The following is a 15,646-nucleotide window of genomic DNA, read 5'->3' on the forward strand; positions in this document are numbered from 1 at the left end:
ATTTTAATTTAAACCGAGAATATGTTAATGTAACATGTTGTGGTTTTTCTTAAAATTCAAAGCAATTTAATAGATAAACAAATGATGTTTAAGAGACTTTTTTTTTTATAATTTGTATTTTAAGTACTAAGCCTACACCCACTTGAGACTGGTGGATATCAAAGAGGCATATAGAAGGCTTAACAAGCCTTAGACCAGAATAAAATTTGAATCAAAAAAATATGAAAAAACAAAGCTTATAGTAGTTAACCATAAGTGTAGGATGCGATAAATACATGCAAGTTGAATAATTACATACATATAGTTCATCATATTTCATCAAATCTTTCAGCTTCTATAAGGTATTACGGAAGCTATACCTTTAATCTTCGAATATTAAGGTCTTAATGAAGCTTAAAAGAAGCTTAACTAAAGTTGTGACTTTTTAAAGATTTTCTATTTTGCATTTAATTTCATTTGATTTAATGGTTTCTTTTCATTAAATTAACATTTCAGCATAAATATCTTAAATAGACTTTTTAAAAAATTCAGAATTGTTGTAGATCGAATAGCTCGTAGCCCTTTCAGGAAAGGAAAAAAAAAGAGGTTGTCTGTAAAGCCGGTTTACGGACGATGATTTTACGTGATAACGTCGTAAGAAAACAGGTTGTGTGCTTTTAAAATGAGTCAATTGAAACGTTTATTTATTTCAAACAATCATAATTTACAAGAAAAAGCTTAAACAAAAAATTACCTCTTTTCTTTTCTCATTATATTAATTTTTTTTATTTTAAAAGCTTACAAAAAAAATTATACCATTAAAAAGCCAAATATTTCTTCTAAATAATAAAACAATTTTTTAAATTTTTACAATGCGCAAAAAGTATTAAAATAATTTATTAAAAACAATCATTTCTTATGAAAAAAGTGAAAAAATCATTTCCATCACACAAAAAATCATTTTTTTGATATAACAACCTATAATAAATTTTATACTACCTGAAAGCTTATTGCTTCAGCTCAATATATATATAAAGATCATGTTTATTAGGCATCTACAAAAAGAGCTAGAATTTTTTGAACTCGATCAATTTTTATCAAAAAAGTAAAAAAAAAACATATCATTTTATGTTCTCACGCTATTGAATCAATTTTTTTTAGACAACCTACAAATTTTATATCATGTAAAAGCTTATAATTTTACCTTTCATATGACGTTTAAATCTTATTTCTGCGATGCCTAGAAAAAAAGTTAGAATTTTTTAAAGCCAACCATGTCTACATTTCAAACTGAGAATACGGTTCTTCCCACACTGGTGGCTGTTCATGATCTCCACAGGTGTTTTGAAGTATTTCGCAAGTTTTTTAATTTAACATTGTGTAGCTTGTAGTAAATGTACAGTTATGTGTGATATAACAAATGAAAGGTAACATCATCAGGATGCTCAATAAAGTTAAATCAAATTTGTATTTGCTTAAGATCAAAAGATAGAACCTGTTGAATAATAAAACTTTATTTTACCGTTATCTCAAAATTGTGACCACAAAATTGATTGAAATTGCGCAGATATAGTCCTGTCTATTATCTATCTACAATATAAATTTCATTTATTTATCTGTTTAAGAAAAAAAGATAAAAATAAAAAACGGTTAAAAAAGGTCAAACAACTTGGGACAAAAAAAACTTGTTTTTCCCGTTATTCGGTCAAAAACCATTTTGAAATACCTACTAATTTTTTGCACATATATGAGCACAGTCATAGACTACATGTTCTATAAGCTTGAGATTTTTTGAATGCTGTAAAAAATTTAAAAAAAATAAAAAACTCACCCAAAAATATACCAAAATAAGTAGTTGTTTTTCAAAAATTCATATTTTGAAATGCAGAGATATAAAAAAAAATCGAATGACGTTTTTCAAATTGTCAAAAAAAAAAATTCCCCTACTTATAATCACTACTTTGTCAAAGGTCTACCTTGTGTTTAAGTTTTAGAAAACCATTAATAGCTTGGTTTTGAAATTTTTTAGAATTTTTTCAATACCATTGTCAATTTTGCAATAAATGTATCTATTGATTAAAAAAAATCATCTATTTACATTGTCGTGTTTAGAAAATATCCCATTTTTTGAATTTTGGTTTTGCCCCTATTTACCCTATTAAAAGATGGAATTTTTTAAAATCCTTCAAATGTATTTAACTTTAGGTTATTATCTTTCAAATAAGCTATAAAAGATTTTTGTATCTCTAATAGTTTATTTTAAATTTTTAATTGAAATTTTTGCCGTGCGAAAGTGCGAGAGTGGAACGGCAGAAAATGGCGTCACTTTGGTGGCTGCCATGGGTCATCGATTTATAAGATCATAAGTATGAAATTTATGAGGGTCAATACAAATGATCTGGTTTTGATTACGCGAAAATCTGAAAATATCGGAACTTTCTCTACAATATAAAAGCATCATTACCTCAGTGATCTGGGTTACAAGGCATTCGATCTACAGCAAAGATTTTATTGGTTGTTTTGGCTAAGTGATTTCAGTATTGGATCATAGAAAATTAAAATAAATTTTCATAGTTAACATCGGGATAACTATTTTAAATATCGAAGTATTTTCCAAATTAGCTATTCAATAGTCAATTTGTTTAAAATACATAGTTAGAAATGACTTAGTGACGTAATTACTACGGAATAGTCAATTTTAACTATTTTAATCGTTATATTTAACTATATTGTTTCGGCATGTGACTATTATAATAGTCATTTTTAACTATTTTTTAACTATTTTCTTTTCAAAAACAGTTATTCACAAAATTTCATTGATAAATTTGATTCTATACAAAAGGGTTATAAAATAACTTTTTTTTTCTCTGATTGTAAACATCTTCAATTTGAGACATGGGAATTATTTAATAACTTAAAATGAAATACATAACTTATTTCATTCGATGTGGAGTACAAAAGTTCACATTTTTAAAACTTTATAATGAAGGTTTATCAAGAGGTAAAAAAAAAAATTGGTTGAAAATCATTAAAAAACAATCGCGTCGTCTTTATTGTCAAGTTATTTAGAACAAGTACGAGCGACCAAATCTTGCACTTAATCATAAAAAAATAAAATGCACGACAGGGTCGCACGTACTTGCTCTTGTAGTTACAGTATCCTTATCTTAAATATTTATTGGAAATTTAAGATTTTGTTTAGTGTCGAGAAAAAAAAATAAAAAAAAAAAAATAAAAAGTTAAAAGTTTAAATTAAAAAGTTTTTTTTTTTCAAAAATGTTTAAAAATTTTTTTACATTTTATACTTCAAAGTGATGTACAGACATCAGTTTTTAATAAAATTGACTTATGCTTTGATGAAATATATGAACTTAAAAAATATGTCAATTTTTGAAAAACGGCAACGCCATATTTCCGTTCTCCGCATTTTTTGAGAAAAACTAAAAACGCAGGTTTGTTAGAATCAATAAGTCTTTTACGTATACCAAATTTAATCAAAATCGTTAGAGCCGTTTTCAAGAAAATTGCAATACCTGGAAAACGTTATATGGGAGATATGCGTTAAAAAGGAGATATTAAAAAAATAAAAAAAACAGACCTAGGAAATTACCCAAAAATCATCTGTACCAAGTTTCAAGCAAATCCATCCATCCATTTAGGCCCTAGCTCGATGTACAGATGGACGCACAGACGCACAGACGCACAGACCGACGGACGGCATGACGAAAACTACTTTTTTGATCTTCTCCATCATCGTAATGTTGGTTTTGATTAAAACCTCAAATTTTTTTTTCTACACGAAACCAATACTTGCCCTATAGAGCAAGTAAAAAATATATCATGTTTTTCTCTCAATTCTGCTAAGTGCGTTTTTTTCTTGTTAAGTTCTAAAAATTACCATAAAAACTATTCATTTACCTAACCTTACCTATAAAAAAGAAACAACAAAAAAGATAAAATCTTGTAGTCAAGAAACTGTTTACCATTGATCTGGGATCCAATTAAGGATTCATATAGCAAAATGTTGTTAAGTGAATGCCGACACTTAACATTTTTTCCAGTCTTTTGAATCTGGTTTATCGATCATTTGTATAGGCAAAGTCTTTGAATAGAGATCAATGTGCATCCAATTGAAATGATTATAAATTCACTCTCGAAGCAAAAGATCTCGGCGGGATGATGGCAAAAGTATCAGCGTGCGAATAGAATATATAGGATCAAATAGAAAATCTCCGCATGGGTCTTTCATATCTCTTATGGGAAAATTTATTCATTCGGATCTGTTGATGTTGGTATATTCTATAACTATAACTGAAAAATTACGTGCGAAGAAACATCTCACATCTGCCAGGTTGTGTTGTATTGAGCTTGTTTTTTTGAGATTTTATGCAAATCACAATGATGTTAGGTAAAGGAAAAGGCGGCATCAAAAGAACTAGCCCACATGAATTCAATTTCCACGACATAATACGCATATTTATGTTAAATTTTATTTAAAACACTTTGGTTCGATTCTTTCCAGATCTCACGGGTATAGATGCGAATAAATCATAAAGCTGTTAAAAGATAGATGCAAACTGAACTACCAACGACGCAGATGTTCTTTGGTCTAGACACAATTTTGTTTTTGCTAGTATGTAAAATATCTGGTTATTTAATTGGTGCACAGTATTGTTCGGGAGAAATTTCAAAATTCTTCAGATCGATTCAAGTTGAACCAAAAAGTTAAAATTAAAACATTTAATTTGACTAATAGTGTCAGAAGACCTTTAAAACGGAATAGGGGACAAAATGGGGAGTTAGGGAATTCCTGCAATCGATATACATTATGTAACATTATGTAATAAGCAGTATAACGAGCCACTAAGCAAAATGCTTTCTTTGAGATATATTTTTCAGTTGATACACCGAAAAAAAAACCAATATCAATTTAACATTTTTTAAATATCAAATTAACATTTTTTAAATATCAGCCAAAAATGCTCTATAAAATGTGTTTTATGATATTTAAAATGTTAAAACAATATTTTTATTATCAGGATGATATTTAAATGTCACATTTTGGAATTTTTTTTGATATTTTATTATCATTTTTTCATATCAATTTCTCATTCCAAATTATTGAAAAATATTAATTAAAAAATTCTTAATGTGTACTAATTTAAAGGCGCTTTGTGTTTTTTCGAAGTAAAATGTATGATTTACTGAGAAAATTTGATCGGCACTAAGATTTTACTTCACATAGTTTGGGAGAAAATAACAAAACAATTATATCACCTATAATAGAAAAAATAATATCACCATTAATTTGTAAAGAATATTCCCTTTCAGTAATGTTTTGAAAAAAAGAAAGAAAATTCTTAAAATAATAAAAATAATAAAAATGAAAAGGAAAAAAATAGGTTTCATTATAATAAACTAAAACGTAAAATCTAGTCAACATTGATATTTTAATTGTCAAAGTGAAATTTTCACTATCCCACCTGAAATTAAAAAATGTCAAAATGATATGATAAAATATCAAGATTGATATTTAATTGTTGGACGACTTTTGTCGTTATTATCAAATTTTTTTTTCCGTGTAGTATAGTTTATCATCATTTTCAAGACTTTGAATACTGAGCAATATTGAGCAGTTTCAAGGCTTTCGAAGTTAAAAACACTTTCATTCAAAATAAAAAAAAAAAAATAGGTTCTGGCTTCAATAAAGTTTTCCTCTTAGGTCTAAAAGTTTTAACTTTTTAAACAGCTATACTTTAAAGAAGCTTAGAAGTGTTTCAAGAAGTTTTAGCAAACTTAGATAGACTTCGATAAGTGAGCTTAGAGAAATTAGATGCCTCAGGAATTTCTGAAAGAATTTTTCAAGAGCTTCTTAGAAGCTTAAAAACATAAATTAAAGAGAAGCAAAGAGGTCAGACATTTCAAACACTTTGTTTTTGTTATTCTAGTCAAAAATATGCACCTCAAAAGCTACTTATTTGATAATAAGTCTTATTATGAGAGTTTTTTGAAATACAGGGCTTGAAAAATAAGACAAACCGTAACTGACTTGGCTTTTTTTTTAAATAGGGCTCGTGGTATCTTCACACTGTACCTGCATGAAAAACTTTTAATCAAAAAATCCTACCTAAGCCCAGCTTAAGATAAACCCATTTGCCTATACTTACCTGAACTTTAAAACTAACTTCATCTTCTATTTCTATCCTGTTTTCATCCCACTTAATAATTATGACAGGAGAACAAATTAATATATTAATTTATCATACCCACTAGCTTATGCGGAAAAATAAATTGACATTTTTTGATTCGGAAATGAAGTATTAAGTTATTAATAAGATGAAACTGAAGGCTTTGTCATGTTAGCAATCATCTTGAATTGTATTCAATGTGGATGACAACACACACACACACAACACAACAATCTGTCGAAAAATTACTTTCAAGTTCGTTAATTAAATTGATTCAGATTGTAAATCATTTACAGTAGTTGCCTTGTAAAAGCGTGGTAACTGGCAAAAAAACACCAGCAGCAGCAACAGCAGCTGTAAATGCAGCAGCTTCAACAAGCAGGCGTTTTACAATGATACACGATCAACTACTGGGAGTTTGGACAACTTTAGGGGCAGTGCTGATGGAAATGTTACTTGCAAGGATTATTTTTCTTTTGCCAGCATAATTTATAATAGAATTGTTGAACGTGGGCTATTAGTTTTAAGTCGAGTCTCGAGTCATATCTAATGTGGGACTTAAAATATGCATTCAAACAGGAGGACATGGAATATGAACTAGTTTTTTCTTTATACGATGGACCTTTTTGAACAAGTGGAATAACAAGTGATTTAAGTTTAGGTTGCGTGTGTATAAATGTATATCTGCCTACGCAGATTGCTTTTTCTCATGGCATGAATATTAAAATTTATGATCAACAACATGCATGGAAGTTGGAAGATGAAACTGGCTTAAGTTTTGAAAGATTGAAGAGACAAATATGTAGGATACATTTTCATTATGTATTAGGAACTGGAACATCTTTTTTCTAGCAAAGAACTGAGTGTTATGATTTCGTGTCACAAGACTAGAAACTGGTAATCTGGTTTTTACGTTTAGGAGGACAATGAGGTCTACATTTGTTTTTTTCCACAAATTTAGCTTGTTAATTGCTTTTGAGTGAAAATAAATCCCAGGAAGATACAAGGACAATTGAGCAAAGTTATTTTATGAGTTTGGTTTACGTGTACAAGTAACGTATTAAAGTTGCAGATAACAAAAATTTATGTTTCTTCCAGTACACGACATTTGTACTCATTTATTTTCCTTTAAAGAATATCTTATTAAACACAACATTTTTATTTATAACAAAAATTTATGTTTCTTTCAGTACACGACATTTGTACTCATTTATTTTCTTTTAAGGAAGAAAACTCAGACATTTTTGCTAATACAAGACCTTAGTTATGTTTTGAAAAAGAAGTCTCGCTTGAAAAGTACAGGTCGGTAGATATTGTATGAAGTGACTGACTACTGTCTGGCTGGCATCTACATAGAGTTACTTAGTACACTACCACACAGTACTATATGATTTCATTTGGACTGGAAACAGAATATGTTATGAAAATATCGTTCAAATGCCTAAATCTTAATTATTTGTGTGTATTACTTAATAGATAAAAAGTCAATCGATGTACTCTAACTTTATGAGTACATTCTGAGAAAATTGGTGTATATACTTAAAACATCGAAATGTTCTAAATAAAGTATATGTGCACCTACACGTTGCGATTTAAATTAATTGTCAACACATTGAAGTCACAAAGTACTCTAGTTATGTTTAAGATTACGATTTTGTACTGATTGCATTATACATTGATCATTAAAATTTGCAGTTTTTTAAAACTGTTTAAGTTTTAACTGAGTACATACAAAAATACAAATCATTGAAAAATTCATTAAGTCTGAACTCAAACCTAATTTTTTAATGAGTAGAAATTCTCTGTACCGTATACATTAAAGTCGGTACTCAGTACACTACAGTCTGTACCTAAAACATAAAAGTCCATACCTTCATTGTTATCTTATAATTATCTGATTATCTCAGTACAGTACATAACAATATGTACAGTCTGTATGCACTCATTAATTATGTAATTGTAGCTTTAAGGTAATTAACAGGAAAGTACACTACAGGAAAAGCCATCATAAAACTATATCCGCCACTATTTTATTAAATTTAAAGATCACTTAGGTATTTTAAGTGACAAGTGGTAAAAAAAACGTCAAAGATTGGTATCCTTGTCAAGTCAGTCCATTTGTACAGGATAACATTGATGAGTGATTGGTGCTTCTTTAAGTTTAACGTATTGACTGATGTCATTTGACGATAGTAGATGCCATTAACTTTAAAATCGATAACGACAAGATATCACCTTTATTAAAAATCCAACAAAAACTCAATTTACCATTTTTTTTTTACTGATTTGAGATCTATTAGTACTCAAAGACTCGATAAACATTTTTAAGCAAAACTCTAGACAAGTTGGTTTTATGCAGAAAGGAGCAGCATACTTTCAAATGATTAAAATCTTAAATGAGACAACTCCCAGAAAGGCAATTACAAATGAACACTGAACCCAGAAATCAGGAATCAGGATTTTAAATAGAAGCAATGCCGCCACTGTATCTTAAAAAGCCAGATAAGCCTTAACCTCAAAACGAGACTATAAGACATTTTAAATACATTCCATTAAAAAAATGATGAATATCTTTGCCTCCATCCATCGATCGATCTTATCAAGTTTTCCACAAAATCCTATCAGCTATATCGTCCATCAGAGAGGATATACCAACTAAGTGGGAGAATATCTTTCAATGTAAATCGATCGCCTCAAGTGATCCCCGTTCCAGCCCAAATCGATATCTCAAATCTTGAATTTTTACTTGTCGACTCCAAATGAATGGTATAGAAGATACGCAGAGTCATGGTGGCGTTGCACTTGTTGCAACGAACGGTTCAACATGTCCACCTACTTTATTATCTTTTGCATACAAACAATGTGTAATGTAATACGCGTGTGCGCATGCGCACACTGTGTTTGTTGCATAGTGCGCCACTACCGCTAACATTGCTCGGCGAACAGTAAGTGCGTAGTCTCTGGGGGGATTTGACTTATGGCATTACGGTAACCGGTTACTTGTTCGAAATGTTTTGCACCTGAAGAACTCTAATTTACTTTTACCACAATCTTGTGGTCTCCGATCGGCCGGGCCGGTGCAGCCGCCCTATGACTTGGCTATATGTTGTGTGGCTTTTTTTCTATGACATATGATGCGTAGATAACGATCTGGGTTTTGTAAGATGCCTGGTGTACCACAAGCTAGCACAAGAAGTGGTGATCGTGTTCTTATATTCTCCCTTGGGAGGACGATCGATTTGATAAATATCTTTGCCTTTAAATATTGAACCGGCCAACAAAAATCAAGATTTTTTTTATGAATTTGTGGTGTACAGGGTTGCCATGAAAAGTTTTTAATACTTTTCAGCGGACTTAAGGCTGGGACTTTTGGCTGATGCGACTCCTATCTGCCATTTAATTCTGCGATTTCTGCCTGCGATTTCTGTTCGAAATTCTGTAATAATATTTTTTCGACAAATCTGCACTCATGGCAACCCTACCGACAGAGCCTACTGAGAACCAATAGACTCAGAAAGTAACTTTCAATCGAGGTATTTATAAGATTTTATTTCATAGATTGTAATAGATTTTGTGTTAAATAAAAACAGACGCATCCGCGGGACACAACGGGGTACTTTTCCTTTATCACACAAAAAAGCGGGCCGTTTGTACTCTTCGTGTTACATCTGGGTGCGCGGGTGAAAGAGGAGACGGAGATCTAACAGTGTCAAGTAATGTATTATGCGAACTCCGTAGGGGTATAACACGTTACAAGTGATCGAACAGATGCGGTTTATGAATTACTAGCGTGTTTACAAAAGAGGTTGAACGAAGCGGTTGCGGTTCGGGGTCTTTGACAAAATGAATTACTGCACTGGGTGTTGGTTTAACTTCCAATGGAGAATACAAATGACAGCTGCTTTAGTAGAGTAAAGTAGCTAGCAACTTTTTTTCGAGTTTTTTTTTCTTTTGTGTGGTTTTTGTTTGTTCATGATGGTTAAAGACCGACTTGAGAAACGATGCAATGATACACCAAGATTAGATAAAGATCTTGTTGGATGTTACTCTTAAGATAAAAGAAAACAAAAATATCGATAGATGGATACATAAATCAGATTATTGCTTAAGATGACTGAATTTTTAAGTTATCTGTGAGGAATGCATTTTTTGCAAGTAATCGAGTTTCAATCACTTTAGATTCGAAGAAAATATAATTTTGTATCAAGCATTTGATTGTTTATAGCTTGCTTATGCTTAAGATATTTATTCTACGTTGTATTGTAGTTTATGAAGACAAAATAAAAAAAAAGTTCTTACGTCAGCTCTTTTGTTTCGATGGTTCATAGTAATTCTGTCATCATTTTAAACATATTTATGCTAATATCCTGACTCCACATCATCATTAGGACACATTATTATAACCCAAGTGATTTTCTGATGAACACGCTATTCCTAGAGCAACGGTATTTAAATTTGAACCTTCCTGCGTTAGAGTTCTCGGTTTGCTGTCATATTCCGGCATAATTCAAATCTCACCTCTTTTAACTGGACTTGCCTTTATTGAGATGAAATTATTTTCCATGTCAGTGCATCATTGCATTTCCTTAAAGAAGCTCACAACAAAACCTGTTTCCTTTTCTTATAAGATTTTCCTAGACAAGTCTACTAAAGTCCAGTGACAAAATTCTTTCAAATTCAGCTCCCAATTTAACACAAACTGACTTAAAGTCATGTGATATTGTTATCCGTATCCACTTTCCAAGGTTGTTGCTGCTGTCCAGTTAGTTGAATTGACATCTCGACCGCATCTAATTCCAAATGTATTCAGATTTAATGGTGTCATTGCACTGTAATGTCGCACTGACGACACTTAACTACGCCGCACATCACCCGGTTTTCTGATGATGATACTCTGTTCTGGTCCAGCTTGGATTCCAGTTCAATTGGTTGCAGTTTGTTGGTTAAAACTAAAGCAGGCTTTATGTTTTTAATGAGACATTTGACTTGATTTGGTCAGTGCGGTGCAGATCATGATGGACCATAACATTTTTTTTTTTTTTTTTATATATACACGTCAAGTATATTTCAATATTTTTACCGAACCTGAATTTATGGAGCGATTTGCAATTTTGTAATGTTGCACGCAGAGAGTGCTGCGAGAGTGTCGTCTGTCTGGCATGCGATGTTGTTTTGTGCTACGTTGCCACCAAGAGCGGGTGATCATGTGTGCGGATTGATCAATCGAGAAGTCCCAATTTGGACTTCAAAATAATAATAATAATTCTTTAGAGTTAAGGTAAGAGTACATTCATGGATGTGGTATAGTTGAAGAGCGATGTGTTTAAAAGTTGGTTTGGTTTAGTTTGTACCCACAAGTTGCAGGTTGTTTTGGCTCAAACACAGTATGTGATAAGTTTAAGGAATTGACATAATGCGACAAGTTGAGGCGGGAAATGCTCTTGTTATTCACACTTAACGAAGGATGGAATTGATTTGTATCTACAGCTTGTTTTGCCACAGTTACTGCAGTTCATTTGCAGCTTATAAAACTTGTGTAATTTATTCGGTGAGGTGGGTCGATTAAAAATAATTAGAAATTTCTTATACTTAAGTAAAGAGTTCTGAAATATCAATGTAAGCATCTAGCAAAAATACAAACAAAAATAGAGGCTTTTGTTCAAAGAAAAATAAACAAATAACAGCTCGAGAAAATGTGTTTATTTTTGCTTGTTTTTTGTTCTGAAAAACCCTGTTTTGTTGAATTCAAATTGTAATATTATGCGATCTAAGTTCAACTTTGCAAACTTTTATACATTTTTGAAAACTACAATAACAGGGCAATTTTTTAAAATAATAAACCATTCTCACACCGTAGAAATTTTGTTTGCGGTGTTGCTCTCAAATAAAAGTTAAAAATTGATTTTTTATAAAACTTGAAACTGTTAGTTAATTTGCAGCGAAATGGTGTATGGAATAAAAAATATTTTGATTAATTAATTGTTCCTAATTATTTGTCAATGTTTTAGTAAAAGAATTGTAAAAAACAAAAATCAATAATGGCAGCAGGAAGCAAAATACTGTTGCAAAGTAGGGATTTTTCAAAATTTCACAAGAATTGCATTAAATCGAAAACCGTAAGGATTTGGGATGAACAAGTTACCAAATTCTGAGAGCCCTTAAGGTCCCCTATCAACATACTTCGTTTGATCCATTACTTTTGGGACACCCTGTATATCAAGTTATGCATTTGTACAAAAAAAAAATTGAGATAACATTTTTCAATGACATTATGATGGTAGAGAATGCCAAAAAAGTGGGTCCGTCTGTCAGTCTGTCAATCTGTATAAGGAGCTACAGCCTAAACGGATGGACCGATTGACTTCAAACTTGGTATGCAGCATTTTTTGGTGACTCTCCAAAGGAGTTTTTGGAATTAATTTTTTTGGACCAAAATAACGGTACTTGTCATATACAGATTTTAGTAAAGTTGCTCAAAAACGGCTCCAACGATTTTGTTTAAAAAATTCAAATGTAAGTTTTAAAACAATGTCTATCTTCTAATGAAAAAAATATTTTTTTTTTTGAAAATCATTATTAACGGTACCTGCCATAGAAAATTTTGAAATTTTTTTTTTGAAAAATCAAATTTTCGATAACGGGACATTAATTTTTTTTTAAATTTTGGTTATAGATGTTGATTACTGATTTCTACAAAATGGCATACCAATTTTATTTTAAAACTTTTTTTCCAAAAAATTATTTATAAAAAATTAGTTTTTTAAAAAACGGCTCTAACGATTTTGAAAATTTTTTTTTCTAAAAATGCATCTTAATATATCAATCAAAACTGCATGTTTTGGGGGGTAATTTGATTTCAGATATTATTTTTTTTTTTTTTTATTAAATTTTTTTTTTTTTTTTATTTTTTTTTTGTTTTGTACCTGTATAGTAGGTGCCAACATTTTCCAAATTTCTATATAAAAAGTCTTAAAAATTTAAGCAACTTTAACTCTGAGAGCAAGTTCTCGTGCATTTTATTTATTTATATTTTTGTACGCAAAATTAACATTTTAGTTAACTTATGGAATTTATTATTTCACTAATCTATTTGGTAGTCCTAAATATAACGAAACGTAGGAGAGGGGAAAAATTGATATTGAATATTTTCAATCTTAAACAAAAAAATACACACAGCTACAGAGGCCACTTTTCTCGTGAAATTTAGGTGAATCGATATTTTTGTAAATGTATTTACTAAATTTTTGAATTCAAGGTGTAAAGTTATTACTTGGTAATTTGGTATAATTACTAACATAAATAAATAATTTAAAAAAAGGTACATCTAACAAGTTATTCAAAATTTTGGCCTACGACGTAAACACTATAAGAAACTCGTGTTTGATAAATCTTTTCGAACTGATTTTTATTTTGGAATTTTTGTCTCATGTCTTAAGAACTTTCATAAGTGAAATAAGAAATAAATTAAAACACTTTCAAAACGTATTTACATTGACAATACCTACATACATGCGATATAATGCACTCCGAATAAAAGTAGGTAATTTTTTTAAACGTTTTTTTAATAAGAAGGTTAGCTTATTACACAGTACCGCCAAATATGTTAAACATAACACATTTTTGAAATACTTGTAAAGTTACTCAAATGAAGATCTTTCACAAAAACGTTACACATTTATCTCACTTAATCAGCAAAAAAAAAAATCCACAACATGATTTTCAATCGCAAATATTAATTACTCTAACCTCAATGCATTCAATTTGCTTTAAGCAGTTTATCCCAATTCACTCCACGTTCTAGCTGGCTGCCACAAAACCATATATCTAAAAAGTAACCCCAAGCTCTTTTTAACAGCAAAATAGAAGAGAAAAAAAAAATATCGACAATCATTTTTAATGAATAGATTTACAAGTTTTCCTTTAGGCACAAAAAATGTGTCTGGATCTGGGGACCTGGAGCAGCAGCAGCGTCTACCATTGACGACCGTCAATGGCTTAGTTGTCTGTCTATACTCGCCTTTGGGGCCAACCAACTCACCTCTCGCATCAATTTATAAGAGTACATACTCTCGCGTACCACTCTTAACAGACTTACAAGAATGCGTATCATAATTGAAATGATTTGTTGCCTTTGGAGTCTAGCTAAACTGGATGGGGATATACTACGGCTTTGGTTGGATTTATATGAGCTTACCGAAAGGAACTGTCCTCCTTCTACTTCGTCTTCGTGCATTGCAAGGCACAAAGACTATCACATGTCATTTGTGGAACAAACAAAAGTCTGTGTACCATGGAGCGTGTGCGAGACACACGCAGATAACAAATCAAAGATATTTTCGATACCCTGCTACAGTGGGGCTGATCTCATTTTAAATATATTAACCTCACAACGAGGTGGAATTTGAATTTAAAAAAATTCCTTCTACTGACTTTTGACAATTTGGCAGTTAATTATTTTTGGACTTCAGAATTTGTTGTCAGAAACCCGAGGTAAAATCAAATTCTACCAAACCACCGCCGCAAGGCTTTTTGAGAGCCGAACCACTGCCGCAAAACTGCCGCACCACATCCACAACATGATCAAAAATTTCTATTCCCCCGAACCACCGCCGAAGTTCAGCCGCACCATGTTCAAAAAGTGTTTATCCACCGCAACACCGCCGAAGCACAGCCGCACGGCAGCCTTCACTCAATTCTCGTACTTATACAAATGTTTTAACTGTCTTCAGAGTTATTTTTATACACAAAAAACTGTGGCTGTGATTTGGCGACGGTGCGGTTGTATAGCGGCTGTGGTGCGGTGTCCAAAAATTCTTTAAAAATTCAATTTTAATTTTTACTTGGAAACAAAAACAATGTTCCCACTGTTAATCTCAGTCCATCTGTCATCGCAAAATAAATTATCATTACGAGAGTTATTCCTTGAAATGCAGCATCACGATTGTAAGCCGCTCCGCATTCAACGCTGATTGGGTAAAAAATTTCGACACGTCCCGCTCGCATGATGGATGGCTGCGGATCAATATAATGTAATGCGCTCTTGAAATTATTGATTTTAGCGCGTTGTTTCATAGCTAATTGAAGTGACTATTGCGAGCTAATTGCACATTTGCACAGGCACAGACACGGCCCATATTTTTTTATTCATTCACAAGTGCGATTTAATTGCAACGAACGCGCAAAAGTGCGTGAGAGTATGTTTGTGTGTTGGTTATCCCACGAACGCCATGATGGACGCCGCCGCAAACGATTTTAATTTTATTCAATCTGACTTGCGAATCTATTCATAAATGTGTGTGAATGATAAGATTTAATCTGGAGGTAATTAAAAAATACCAATCTTTCAGAAGTCCGTCAAAAAAATCTATATAATTTGAATAAATTTATCAATTTTGCCGATGGCTGTTATTTGATTTTTTTTGTAAGTATTGGTTTATAAGAAGTTGAAGGCTTTTAACCTAATAATTTTGGCTTCACTT

Source organism: Episyrphus balteatus, chromosome 1, assembly GCF_945859705.1.
Source record: "Episyrphus balteatus chromosome 1, idEpiBalt1.1, whole genome shotgun sequence".
NCBI classification, from domain to species: domain Eukaryota; kingdom Metazoa; phylum Arthropoda; class Insecta; order Diptera; family Syrphidae; genus Episyrphus; species Episyrphus balteatus.